General features: G+C 36.3%; 1 long non-coding RNA gene and 1 other non-coding gene across 4 annotated transcripts; both read right to left on the reverse strand.

Moving 5' to 3' along the window:
• Positions 1-1,273: 1,273 nt before the first annotated feature.
• LOC113336010 lies at positions 1,274-7,470 on the reverse strand. Of its 3 annotated transcripts, none has more exons than XR_003353592.1 (4): positions 4,521-7,470; positions 2,341-2,703; positions 1,631-1,688; positions 1,274-1,497 (listed from the first exon to the last, which is right to left on the reverse strand). It is a non-coding gene; the product is annotated as an uncharacterized LOC113336010 (long non-coding RNA). The 3 variants fall into 3 exon arrangements; XR_003353593.1 differs by lacking the exons at positions 1,274-1,497; positions 1,631-1,688 and adding an exon at positions 1,722-2,239 and having other exon boundaries at positions 4,521-4,719; positions 4,847-7,470; XR_003353591.1 differs by lacking the exons at positions 1,274-1,497; positions 1,631-1,688 and adding an exon at positions 1,722-2,239.
• Positions 4,059-4,129, reverse strand: TRNAG-GCC. The gene has a single exon. It is a non-coding gene; the product is annotated as a tRNA-Gly (tRNA).
• Positions 7,471-12,396: the final 4,926 nt, after the last annotated feature.

Genomic DNA, 12,396 nt, shown 5'->3' on the forward strand with positions numbered 1-12,396 from the left:
AAAGGCTGGGTGCAGAGATTTTTTATCACCTGCCATGGATGTCTAGTGTTCTAGAGAAGAAGAAGAAGAAGAAGGATCGATGTTAGGATCGTGGTACCATCTTAGATTATGATAAAACTGTCGCGCCCTTTCCTTGAGGGAGAAGAAGAAACATATATTATTATTATTATTATTCAATGAGAATATTCTGGGTCCTATAAATATGGCAAAATATAATCTATTAGTGTCAATAGATGCAGACAAGCTGTAAGTATTCAGCATACACGCATTTACAAGTTTAGAACTTGAAAGCAAAAGCCCAGGAGTTATTACCTAATTGGATCGGTAAATTATTCCGAGTCGAGTAGATTTTCCAAATTTTCTTGTCTCTAATACATTACCATGCAGTGAATTTAATCTCTTAAGATGAGATACTATTATGCATGCATACGGGACTACTTATAAAAGAAGAGATGGTAAAGGTTCCGTTTTGCATGTCAATTCAATAGTAGTTGGCTCATTCAATGGGGAGATGGAGCGGGTAAAGGTTTCGTTTTGCATGTTGGGAGTCGGGATCAATATATAAAAGAGTGCAAATAGTTCTTTGGTTCTCACATACCATAGAAACACCTACTCAAACTCAAAGATATTTTGACCCATTGCATGCAGCAGCTACTCAGATATATATATATATATATATATATATATATATATCATTTCGTTGTATACGATGCCTCCAGGGATGCATACAATACACAATCGGTCAAGATACTAGTACAAGCTGGTGATAATTATCCATCTCGGTTACATGCATATGCTACTAGAGGAAGTCTGAATCCGCGATGGAGATCATTATTGTCTAGCCGAGGCAAATTGATCCGTTTACCTATCGCCGGACTATATCTATTAGTATTTAATTTTATATAATTTCGGGTTACGTCTGTACTCATAAAAGCTTGCAACAAATATAAGGCTTGAAAGTTATGTACTTTTCTTGCAATTACCACTCCTTTGTGTGCAAATTTTATATTCCGTTTTCCAACACTGTTAATCAATCCATGTTTTAGTCAATTTGTAAGGTGTAACAAGGAAAACCACCCAAATGTTAATATTTTCTGTTTGATAAATATGCAGCAGTAGTTTTATCTCGTTATACATACAAGCCCCTAACCCGGTGCGTACGCACCGGCATGATCCATATGGATTTGAGATCAATCCTATCTTTTTAATCATTTCTCTCGTAAAACAATATTTCATTAGTTATTAACTTTAGACCAATTTGGTGTTCATTCATCCACTGTTAACATAAGTAGAACCAATCATTAGTTTTTAATAGTTATTTCATTAGTTAAAATATTACATCAATCATGCATGTATTCCTTATTCTGAGTGATTACCACCGTATTGGTGGCAACCAAGGCCAGGCACCCAGCTGATTCATCTGTACTGCTAACTCTTCTCCACTTTATATTTGCACAATTGTTTTCTCCTGTATCGAAGTAATTGTGTTTTTGGTATCTGTTTAGACATAAATAATCACATATGCATTGCACATCAGCCATCTTGTATTTTTCTTTTCTATCACAACGTTATTACTATCAAAGACAATAATTTTTCTTAACAAAACTAAAATAAAATAAGTCGTAATTACCAAATAAATGAAGAGATGTCATGTGAAGATGTCCTAAACCATAACTTCGAAGGTGCACCTTCAGAAAAGGAAAACAGTAAAGATCGGATATTAACGTACTTTATTAAATATTCTCACAATAGTTGATCATTTTTCTTTTAACGAACAAACTATATATAACTGGAATTATATGGATTGAGCATCATATAAAGCACTGCTCATTGGAATGTGCAAGCCATTATGTATCAAATTTTGGCTATACGCTCTCTTCATTGTATACTGCAGTGAGTCCCCGAGATTATATTGTTCATCATACAACTCGTAATGCTCATTTTTGCTTTGGGAATCTGTAACTTTGTTCCTGAATAACTTTTTTTTTCTCTTTTATTGTGCGTTTTTGCAATAAGTTTATTTAACTGGCCAACAAATTTTTTATATACCCTCTTTTATTTCATCACCATCAGATTTGATAAATCAGCATTAGTTGATCAGAGTGCAGTGATTAAGGCGTCGCGTAGTAATCAAATATTTCCACATTTTTAATCAAACTTCACCTTCACCTAACAGGTGCATGCTCTCTTCAACTATCAAATTCATCCTCAGCGTCACTATAATTTGTTTCCACGTCTTCTTCAACATTACCAAAATGGAAAACCATTTTTTTATTATTATTATAATAAATCATAAATACAACAATACATCAAAAAAAAAAAAGGAGATAATAGACGTACCTCAGAATGGTTCCAACCGAATCGAGTTGCCAACGTGTATTCGTGCATTACATAGTCGGTTTCATGTTCTTCAGAATCCCGCCCTTCGTAATAAACCCAAGCGTCTTTGTATCCAATTACTGAATTCCAAGAGTTGCGTGAATAGATTGAACATTGTGTTGTTAACAACTAAAATCCCTGGCCTGCGACGTGAACCTTTCCTACACCTAAGATTGCGTCCTTCCCTCCTACACAACAACGCGCGTCTTTACGTCTTTACGATCTTCATCTTGGTACTTTCTTGTAAAGAAAATAACCGGATATAGAGATGCCACTGTTAACATAAGTAGGTTCCGGTGCATGTTCTGGAGTTTTGCGGTTGTACTGCACAGCACACAGAGTAACGTTAGAATGTACTGACCGTTGAGATGTGAAGCCACGCAAATTAGATATATATATGGTCGCCATTAGAATATCAAGAAAGAATAGATATAATTTTTATCGAATGTAAAGGGTAATAAGTCAACCCTCTTTCCTTTCTTTGTATCGTTCATCTCTTTATAAAGAATGTTCTTCTCTGATTGATGAGCGTTAAGAACCCGATTAAGGTAAATTGGAATCCAATTATCATTCCCTTTCTCTGCCATTATTTCTCCTGCCATCATTTTTATATACCACTGATGAGTTTCCCTACTTATACACTCTCCCAAAGGGCGCCTTGAATTTGAAATGGTGGTTTTACGCTCATAACCAAAACGTTGTTAGCTGTTGGTGAAACGGTGTGTCCCTATAGTTTGAACTTGCATCTTTTCATGTTCTTAAAATGTTGGTCTCCTTGTCAACAAAATAGATCTTTTCATTTCTGTAAGTTGATATGAGTTACATGTTGGCATCCTCGTCATAGCATATTCCGTGAATTGATGTTCGAAATAGTATGAAGTGACCATAAGTGCAAATTAATTTTATACGTCGTTTTACGAAGAGAGACTTCGTCTTCATTCCTCTTTGTTCTTCCAAACAGTGCGATAGGCAACGGTTCATTCTGGCCTATTATGAAAGGGTGTGCAGTGACATGGCGATGACATGTCTAGTAATGCTGACATGACTTCATTAGATAGTAGAGTGATTGTAGTTCCGCCATGTGGCATCTTTGGGGTCTCTTATTATAAAGAAAGATTTCAGTGTCCTTGTGCTTGTGCTTTTCTCACACAGGTGATGCACTTAGAAATCTCAACTTTGAGATATCACAAAAAGCTCGGAATTCTATTGTAAATGTTCTTCAAGAATGTGTTGAATCACCAAGGACTGGCCGCACCTCTATTAGTAGTCGCACTAAAGAACAATTAGTAGTCGCACTAAAGAACAGATTGATGAACTGCTAAACTCTAGACAGAGATTGAAATGAGAGAAAAATATGCCAAAGGAGGATCTTCATATCAAACAACCAGTAGCACTAGTTAGAAGAAAATATATTGTTTAACAACATATATTACAACATTACTAATAGTCTGGTTCTGGTTATTGAGGGATATTCTTGGTGTTCTAAATAAAGTTTTAAAGTGTTGAGAAATCTAAAGTTTTGGTGGATTATAAAAGATACCAGAGATATATAACATCCGTCATCCGACACAATTCTCAATAAAGCTGCCAAAAAATAAATAAAATTGCACCAGCCGGGATCTGCATGATCCAATGACAATAAAACTGCCGGAAAAATAAATAAAAAAAATATAAATAATTGCACCAGCCGGGAATCGAACACGGGTCTGTACCGTGGCAGGGTACTATTCTACCACTAGACCACTGGTGCTTGTTGAACAAGATGTTATACCCCACCCTTGATGACCTAAAACTTGTTTTTGGAGCATGAAATTAAAACTGCAGGGCTATCGCGTTACAGCAGGAGCTTCTTGTTTTTTTTTTTGATAGGTATAATATGGGTCTTAAAAGGATCCACCACCCAATAAAATTAGTGGGATGCTTATATGTTGAATTAGTAGGACCTCTTAGTTAATCAACAACCCATTAAGTGGGGAATGCACGGAAGCAACAGACTTTACTAAACCCTCTTATCACCTTCATTTGGCCTAAACCTGGCATGCTATGTAGGAGTTAAATATCGCACACGTTGGTAATCAAGAGAAGTAAAGAATATAACTTAAGCGAACAACATCGCACATATCAAAGTTGAGATGACGCACCAGATGATGTCAGCAAAGTCACGAGTAAAGTGTGAAGAACTGTGCGAGAAGGTACGCTATGCGAATACGAGCGATTGTATATGAGCGAATGTGTCGCATAGTGATCCCGAAAATAATGGGTTTCTTAGCTGTCATCCACTATGTAAAACTCTATACAAAGGGGAGAGTTCATTGTTTCTGAGAGGTTTCTAGGACAAGTCTTGGAAAGGAAATAGGAAGAGAGAGAAAGTGAGTTTAGGTTTCAAGTAAAATTGTTGTAATACTTGAATCATTATTGTAAACATTCTTAATCTTTAACTAATAAAACAAGAATTCATGATGATCACCTAGAGATTGAATCAGTTATAGTGGAGTGTAGTTGTAAGATTTCTTACAACTACATTTTTGGCGCTAGAAACAGCTCTGGATGTTAATTCCTGTTAATAGATCTGAAAATCATAAGGGATCCATGAAGACAACAAGAGTCAAACTAATTCAAGAAAGAGGCAGAGATATACAGTGTAATAACATAACTAAAGTATCAATTTCTGAGGCATATTTTCAAGCGACGATAACTGGGAGAATTCATAAAAGAAATTACGAAGGCAAGAAGGTGGAAACGGTAGAGAAAGAATTACCATTACAAGATTGGGAAAAGGTGAAGATTTCCTTTGCGGCAGATGAAATTTCAGAGAAAAACTTACAGCGAGCAGATCCATTGGTAATTACGGTCACAGTCGAGCGAGAAAACATTATTGCAAACCAGAGGACATTTGAAGGATGGGCGATTGATAAGACATTGATAGATACAGGAAGTGCAGTTGATATATTATTTTATCGCACATTCAAAGTAATGGGATATAAAGATGCCGAAATGACACCTACGTACATCCTATAATGTTCATGATTCAATAGAGCAGTTACAAAGACAAAGGGAGAAATCGTGACGTGAATATTACTGTGAGAGGTTGAAACAAAGATAACACTATGTGTAATTGACATTGAATCACCATACAACATGCTGTTGGGAAGACCATGGGTACATGGATTAAAGGCGGTAGCGTCAACGTTACATCAATGCATCATGTTTCCAATTCCAAGCGGTATAGGTGAAATCAGAGGAGACATTAAGGCTGCGAATACTTGTAATCAAATAGATGTGCGAAATTATGAAGGACGAGCCAAAAAACGAAAGGATCGATGGAGAAAAGCCAAACAACAAAGGAAAGAGGAGGAATTTTGAATATACATGATAAGAGCGAAAGAAGCAAAAGGAATACCAGGCGAAGAACCAGCGGAGGAAGGTGGACGAAGTAAAGAAATTAAGGAACCAACATCTATGGGAGAACCAAAAGCGAATTTTACCGCAGCAGAACCAATAAAAGAAATTAAGAATTGGAACTAAAATGGATAAAGAAGAAGAGGAAAAAACAATAAGCACTCTGCGAGAATATAATGATATTTTCGCATGGAGTATGGAAGAAATGCCTGGAATAGATCCATCTGTCGCATGTCATAAATTATACATTAAGAAGAATGTAAAGCCGTTCAAGCAAAGGATAAGGAAAATTGCAACTGATTATCTTCCTAAAATAGAAGCAGAACTACAAAAGATGTTAGATGCAGGAATTATAAGGGAGGATAAATATCCAGAATGGATAGCAAATATGGTAGTTGTACCTAAAAAGAACAAAATGAATTAGGATTTGCATAGATTTTACAGATCTAAAATAAGCGTGCCCTAAAGACATCTTCCCTTTACCCGATATATCTCAAATGGTGGAATCAGCATCATGGAATGATGGAGCCACAATGTTAGATGGGTATAAAGTCTATAATCAAATTCCTTTGGCAGAAGAAGATCAAGAACACACCGCTTTCTTTGCACCAGGAGGTTTATATTGTTACACGAAAATGTCATTGGATTGAAGAATGCTGGTGTGACTTATCAAAGAATGGTGCAGAAAGTGTTCGAAAAATGGATACATAAAACATTGGAGGTCTATGTAGATGATATGCTAATTAAAAGCAAAGAGGCGAAAGATCATGTTGATGATTTGCGAGCAATATTTGAACAGATGCGAACACTCAATATTAAAGTAAACCCAGAAAAATGTATAATTGGTGTATCATCAGGAAAATTACTAGGTTATATTATATCCAAGGAGAGAATACAAGTTGATCCGGAGAGGGTACAGGCGATTAGAGATATGCCACCACCTGCGACAGTCAAAGATGTTCAAAAGTTAAATGGATTGATAGCATCATTGGGAAGATTCATTGCAAGATCTTCGGACAAATGCAAACACTTTTTTAATATACTAAAGAAGGGAACCAAATTTTAATGGACAAAGGAGTGCGACGAAGCATTACAGAGCATAAAAGATTATTAGGTAAATTTATCCATTATGTAAAAGGCAAAGCAGGGAGAAGAATTGTTATTGTATCTAGCATCAACATCTCATGCATTAAGTGCAATACTGTTACGATCAGAGGAAGGTGTAGAAAAACCGATATATTACAAAAGCAAAACATATAACTCCGTGGAAAAGAATTATTCAAAAATCGAAAAGCTGATTCTCGCATTGGTATATGCATCATTCAAGCTTCGCATCTATTTTCAAGCTCACAAAATTAAAGTATTAACAAGAGTACCAATTGAAAATGTAATGAAGAATTCAAAGAGGTCAGGAAGAATAGAGAGGTGGAATGCACAATTAGGAAACTATGAGATTGGTTATGAAATTTTATCTTCACCAAAATCTCAAGTTATCGTAGAGTTTCTTGCAGAATTTCCAATAGAAGAAGATGAATATGTAGAAGAAATGATGGAGATGGATGAAGAACATGGAAATTCTAATGATTTATTGACTGAGCGAAATCCAAACAGATGGGAGATTTTGGTGGATGGATCCTCCAATGGAGAAGGAAATGGGATTGGTATTGTATTCATTTCACCAACGGGAGCAATAATGGCTTACTCATTTAGATTGGACTTCGCATCCACAAATAATGAAACTGAATATGAAGCAGTCGTTCACGCACTAAGATTAGCAATTGAAATGAAGATTGAGGATGCGCGAATAACTAGTGATTCTCAGCTGGTAATTCGTCAGATAGAAGGCACATATAATACTAATGAACCATTTTTGCAAAAGTATAGGAGATTGGTTATGGATTTAGCAATGCAAATTCCAAAAATAAGTTGGAGACATATAGGGAGAAAATATAATAGATTCGCAGATGCATTGGCGTTCATACTATCAATGTTAGTAGATACGGTCGCAAGGGATATAAAAATACAAACACTATTATTACCATATATATAAAAGGGTGAAGAAGTGGAAACAAATGTGATGATCATAGACGATACACAAGCAGAAAATGTGAGCGACGAGAAAGATTGGAGAACTGAGATACACTCTTATTTAGAGAAAGGGGAATTGCCGAAGAAAAGATTAGAAGCACACAAATTAAAAAGTCGTGCGACAAATTATGAATTAAGGGATGGTGTTCTTTATAGAAGGTCATTCCTTGGACCTTCGCTCAAATGTCTTACGCGAAAGGAAGGAATCGAAATTCTAAAGGCATTACACTATGGCGATGCTGGCAACCATAGTGGAGGAAGATCACTCGGATACAGAGCAAAAATACAAGGCTATTACTGCCATATATGCATGAAGATGCAAAACAAGTTTCCAGGAGATGCGAAGAATGTCAACGTCATGGAAAGAAGATACATGCACCTGGGGCTATGCTTAATACATCAACAAATGTGTGGCCCTTTGGAAAATGGAGAATAGATATTGTTGGACCATTTATACCAGGAACGGACAAAAAAGGTTCCTAATTGTCGCAACAGATTATTTCACTAAATGGGCAGAAGTAAAAGCAGTTCAACATATATGCGATAAAGACATCTTCACATTCATTTTTGAAAATATTATAAGCCGATTTGGCATTCTTGCACAATTGGTGTCTGATAATGGGAAGCAGTTTGAAGGCGAGAATATAACAATGCTACTCAATGCGTTCAAAATTCAAAGTGGCAAATCTACCCCTTTGTATCCTCAGAGTAATGGACAAGTAGAAGATACAAACAAAACAACCGCAAACAACCTGAAGAAAAAGTTAGAAGGGAACAACAAAGGATGGTGTGAACAAGTACATAATGTAGTATGGGATTACAGAACTATAAGAAGAGAAGCAACCGAAATGTCGCCCTTCTGTCTGACATATGGAGTAGAGGCAGTGCTACCAACAAAAGTGATCATCCCTACCAAAAAGAGAGAAGCTTGGGAAAAGAATTTAAGTGCAGACTTGATTTTAACAAAGTTGGTTTATTTGAAGGAAGTAAGAGAAGTCGCTTTGCAGCACATGAAAAATTATAAAAAAAGACTAGCTAGAGAATATAACAAGCGGGTCAAAATAAGAGAATTCCAACCAGGAAAATTAGTGTTACGCGAAATTCCAGTATATCAAGAAGGAAAAGATGGAAAATTGGAGAAAAGCTGGGATGGACCTTATATAATAATAAGAATAGTTGGAGAGGGAGCCTATGAATTAATGGATCCTGAAGGACGAAATACAGGTCGTAAATTAGATCGCCCTTGGAATAGGCAGTTCTTGAAAAAGTATTATCCATAGTCACTTGCGAATCAATTTGCATGGATAAAAAGTTAATATTTCGAATAATTGTAATGCGAATATTTTGCTTGGAAACTAAGAAATTCTATAAAAGAAAAGTAATACCTTGATAAAGGCTACAGAAAATGATATTTATTATCAGATTGGCTAGGAATCCGAATGTGGCGTGCATCCTAGTTCGCTTATATGTAAGAGAAAATATAGTAAGACCTATCACACGTCACAATCGGAAAGACATAGAAGGCATGACTCAAGGGAAGGCTACACCGACCCCGGAACTTGAGTTGTGGAGATTTGGGGTGAGAATTAAACGATAATGCCCATCCGGGAGAGATACCTTAAATTTTCAGTCTAAGATAGTAATCTTAGATTGAGAGCCTAAGGTGAGAAAGGCTCTTCCAAGGAGTGCAGAAACTCGATCAGGGCGCCTAGGTACACGGTTGAGTCAAGTGTGCCTGAGACGTCTGGAGCGTACCTTGCCACTCTTGACAAGTCCTGACTATGATGCACTCGGTCCGAAGATACCCCATTTAGGGTGCGATCTTGCTGCCATAAACCCTATAGGTAGTGTATGCGAGATTGCGAAATCAACTGGTTGTTGAAAATCCGGATGAGAAGAGCCATAATCTTAACCCGATAGAGGTAAGCTTCCTTGAAGGGGCAATCAGAGGGGAAGATAAGGACGACACCCTCCATTAGGGAGCTGAATTGTTTCAAAAGACGTAAATATCACAAGGCTTTTACTCATGGGAGTATTAAGACTTGTGATATTTATGCGACAAACCTGAAGAGGAAATAATACAAGCAAAAAAGATAAGACGAGATCAATGGGTCGATGTACTAAAATACAAAGACTTCCTGCGATTTCGTCGCAAAAAAATGAGACAAGATAAGACCTTTACATAGGAAGGCAAAATAAGACCTCCTAAGTAAATTAAACAAACCACTGATAAATTTGCACGATTGTTTCTTACAAGGAACATAATAAGAGGTAAGTATGGGAATTAAAACAACAATGTATTATCTTCCTTGCGAAAAATATGCGAAGGCTCAAAATATGTTGAAATAAAGAAAGGAAATCAAGAATGCTTAACAGTAGCATCTTATTCAAAATACTTTTCAGACTTTAGCACTGGATCCAATATTTTCAATCTCAGTACCGGCTTCATTAGCAGATTTCTCTTCTTCTTTCTGAATTTCTTCATCATCTTGATCTTTTTCATCATCGCTTAAAAGGTCAAAATCACTATCTGGCTCATGATATTCTTCATCCGCACTCACATTGCATACGGGGAGTTTTACTGCTGGAAGAGAGTTGCTTGAGAGAATACCATCAATAACAGATTGGGAACTAGAGTGGCCTTTGCGAATAGCTTCTCTTTCGAGATTTCAAGCATTTATCTCTAGAAAATTCTTCTGAAATGCAAATCTTCTTCGTGCTCTGCTTCGAGACGCAGAGAGAGAGAGAGAGCTCAAGGTTCCCACGAGATAATTCCAGATCTGCATATTCTTTGCGAACCTTGGATAATTCATAATTCAATTGAGAAAAAGCATACTGGTGCGATTTTTCAGAATCTACAAAGAATAATAAATAACTATAAATAGAAATAAAGAATTAATATTGTGCGAAAAATGCTAAGAAATCATAATAAGGCAGTCAACTCTAGCTGACCACCTTGGAAGAATTTACAAAAGGCAAGGATATTGTCCTTCACACTTTCCATAGCTTTATCAAATCCATCACCAACTGAACCACTGAGGTGAGATCGAATTTTCTTTTCTTCAGAAGAAAGAGATTTGTTCTTTTTCTTAAGAACATCGCAAGAATTCTTCAATTGACTATATTTTTCTTGAAGCTGTTTTTTCTTCACAGAAAGATTTATGTTATTTTGAATTCATTTCGGGAGATTAAATCTTTAAGCGAAGTCTCGCACTGTTCCTTCAGTACGCGAAGAGTTCGTGCTTGGTTTTCATTTATTTCATGAAGAATTGAATACTGATGTGAAAACATTGCTTCTTTCTTTGAAAAACATAGTTTCTCCCTAGAAAGAGTATGGTTTTCTTCTGATAAAGTTTGATGAAGCAAGTCAGCATCGCGTGACAATTTAGAAAAATAAGATACTTGATCACTAAAAAACTCAATTTTCTGAGTGAGTTGGTTATTTTCATGGGATAGATTGTTAATCTGATCAAGCGAATATGATTATCTAATTGGTTTAGTTGAGACTGTAATTTCACTTTATTCGCTTGAGTATCTTCAGCGAGGAATTGAAAATCGTATCTCTCATTCGTTCGCTTCCGGTTTAAATCTTAACAAATGCATAAAGAAATTTACGAAAATGAACATATGCGAAGGAATACAGAATACGATAAGTGACTCAAATATAATAATAAATACCTCTAAGTTTTTGATTTTCGCTGCGAAGATTTTCAGCCTCAAAATTTGAAATTTGGAGTTCTCCTCTCAACCTTTGTATTTCCTTCTCCAAAGAAACATTTTTCTGCGAAAGTTCCAACTAGATTCAAAATGTTTTTCAGCAAGCATCACACGACGATGAGAATCCTAAAAAGGAAAAGATGAGGTTAGTATGACTTGGAAGTATCATTAAAGAAGATAAAGTTAAGGTGTGAAGGATAATTACCAGAACATCTAGAGTAACATGGAAACTTAGGTCAATTTGAAAAAGGACCTCATCCCTTGAAGCTTTATCAACGGGAAATTCACATAGAAGCTTGCTTAAGGCATAACAGGAGCGAAGCTTGCAAGGATCATCAGTTAAATATTGGGCAGAGTTGATGACATCAGATAGAGTTTGAGCATCAAGTTTTACACTATCCAAAGCTTTCTTATTCAAAGGAAAAGAATTTAGTAAGGAAACAGAAGAAGGAGTAGTAAAATCTGTTGGAATGGGGGATTTCTTTTGAGAAAGGTTCGGTTGAGAGCTAGAGTTAATGGGTGAAGAGAAAACTTGATTTGCATGCGATGGAGTCGTAGAGGCAACAAGAGGAGTGCTTTTTATTACTTGGCTAAGAGAAAACTCCTTATTCATAGGAGACTCTTTAAAAAGTTCGTCATAAGTAACGTAGGCATTCTCATCCATAAGAGGATTTGTTGGTGAAGGAGTAGTAGGAACATTCTTCTCAGAAACCTGGGGAGATATATGGGTGACAGAAACATCTTTTTCAAGAGTTTGACTTATTATCGGAGTGATAGGAGGACTAGTATGCGAAGGCTGAACTGTGGATACAT

This window comes from Papaver somniferum, unplaced genomic scaffold (assembly GCF_003573695.1).
Source record: "Papaver somniferum cultivar HN1 unplaced genomic scaffold, ASM357369v1 unplaced-scaffold_150, whole genome shotgun sequence".
Taxonomy (NCBI): domain Eukaryota; kingdom Viridiplantae; phylum Streptophyta; class Magnoliopsida; order Ranunculales; family Papaveraceae; genus Papaver; species Papaver somniferum.